The 2373-nt window shown below is 46.1% G+C and overlaps 1 pseudogene; it reads left to right on the top strand.

Annotated features, from left to right (window-relative positions):
• Positions 1-274: 274 nt before the first annotated feature.
• On the top strand, positions 275-415 carry LOC119170895 (U1 spliceosomal RNA; annotated as a pseudogene).
• Positions 416-2373: the final 1958 nt, after the last annotated feature.

The following is a 2373-nucleotide window of genomic DNA, read 5'->3' as shown; positions in this document are numbered from 1 at the left end:
GATGCTTGGCAGCACAAATCATCATTTGTGAACTTTATATTGCTGCCACGATTGCTAAATCGTGCCATTTATAAGAGTTACATTTTGAATCCCGGTTTCTACAGCTGATTTAGATTAAAACTCCGGTGCTGGGTTTTCATAACATTGCATCCAGCCTAGTGTAGATGACAGGCAGTGCACTTTCAAATCAGGCACTTGATATTGAATGTTGCATCAGGTTTCTACTAATAGAGTGGCGTATTTCATGGGATTCCAGATGGCCTCCTCAGCTGTTCAACGTACCTGGTGTCGGGCGAACGCCGATCAACAAGGGCGCGCCCCGAGATGAGGCACTATGCTGACTCTCGCTGTTTTCCCAAAGTGGGATAACTGGACATATAATTTTTGGTAGCGGGGGAGGATAGTCCCTCCCCCACCTGAGTCAATCCAAAAACAGAACCAAGAAATATGCTTTGTCAGATAAAGCCATGCTTGGTCCTTGGTGAAAACCAAAACGCGGCTGCACTCTAATGCCTTGGTTCACACTAAAGCATCCGCTTTCTACAGCCACCGAAATCCTCCTATCGCCGAAAAGCCGCGTCGTTCACACCGTACCGCCTAGTTCACCGAATAGCCCTAGCACTATTAGCGCAGGGAACAGTCAACCACAGGGCGAGTACAGGATGGATGCGCTGTTCCCCGGATGTTGTCGGCGCTTGCAATTTCAGTGCATCGGTGAAGAGTTAGATATTTTTGTTTTGCGTATTTCAACACTCGTTGTAACTCGGAAATTAAAGGCAACTACGTCGCGAGGTGCTCTTCATTTAAGGAGCAAAGCAACATATATGCAGAAGAACTCGCACTTACTCTTCAATCCGAGCTCGTTTTCTATCTTATTCCAGAAGCAGTTCTTTAGCAAGCTGCCCTTGTGCTTGGGGTGCCGTTTGTCGTATATGATGGGGTGATTGCGCACATCGATGATTGAGCATTTCTTCTAAGCACACGTTACCTCAAATGACGAGTGATTTGGTCTTGGCTACCATTTTTTTCCTAATTACTCGGCTAGCGCTCCTATTGGTTCGCGGAGAGCCAATCCGGCACCAGATGCTGCAAAAATTGTTGCGAGGGCAATCGGCGTGGTGATGGCTGCCTCGGCGGATCTGACCTCCGCCGAATTGTATTCAAAGTGATTTTGGTGGCCAGAATGGTCATTGTGAATGAGCCTTGAGGAGAGGTCTGCTGGAAAACTTACATTTAGAGGCTCAATGTAATTTGTTGATGTTCTTTCCTGAAAATCACTGCCTCCACGTTGCATAACACTTTTTATGTCACGTTTTCATCGTTTATCACTATATTAGTTGTCTTTTTCTATGCACTGCCTTATTAAGTGCGCAGCATTGTTTGGGGGGAACGAGAGAGACATTTAACGTCTGTATCTGCCTATTTACGCCATCAGGGAGTCATGGGTAGCGCATACCATAGAGTTTTCTAAATATACACTAGAAGGAACTCGGACTATAGCGTCTATGGGAGCTGCAACGCATAGTGCTTCAGCGAGCATGAGAATGATGGGTATGACATGGATTTGCCTAGTCTTTGTACTTTACGTTCATTCTGGCTTCGCGTGGCTTGAAGCTGCTCTGTCACAAAACAACAATCGGCAAATGTTCGGTAGTTACGCTTCACCGCCTTAATTTTTGAGTCTTGCCACTTCAAATCGGGTGACGAAGTGAAAAACGGTTTGTTCTTTCCTTCGAGACAAAACCAAAACACAGGAATAAAAGAAGCCACAAGTACGTTCGCCATCCGCAAGCACGAAGACTATAGGCCAATCCATGTCTTGTCCAATATTCGCATGGTCGCTGAACGATCGCAGCGCCAGTGTCGCCTCTAGTTACTTTTGGGAAACTCTGGGGCGCATATTTGTATTCTACGTACTGCGAGCCATGGAGTGTGAGAATACGCCGATGATTATTCAAAGACTGCAGCAGGCCATATCAGTGACGGCGTGTAGAGAGAAACAGAGAGAATAACTTTGTTAGTTTCTCGCAGATTACCCCGCTGGGGTCCCCCCCGGAGTTATCGGAAAGACCGGGTATCCCCGCAGCTTTTTCGACCTTCTGAATCGACTAGAGTGACTAGTTCAGGCAAGAATTCAGAAGCGCATTCCACCGACGCACCCAAAGCCCATTACCCATTACTATTACCCATTAATGTTGACCATTTCCATTAGTGCGCGACCAAACATGGCTCTGGTTCTGCAACTCATGCATTGATTGGTTGTATATAATTTAATATATATATATATATACACGTGTGTGTGTGTGTGTGTGTGTGTGTGTGTGTGTGTGTGTGTGTGTGTGTGTGTGTGTGTGTGTGTGTGTGTGTGTGTGT

The sequence above is a fragment of the Rhipicephalus microplus genome, chromosome 2 (genome assembly GCF_043290135.1).
Source record: "Rhipicephalus microplus isolate Deutch F79 chromosome 2, USDA_Rmic, whole genome shotgun sequence".
NCBI classification, from domain to species: Eukaryota; Metazoa; Arthropoda; class Arachnida; order Ixodida; family Ixodidae; genus Rhipicephalus; species Rhipicephalus microplus.
This window is presented reverse-complemented; position numbering and strand designations above follow the sequence as displayed.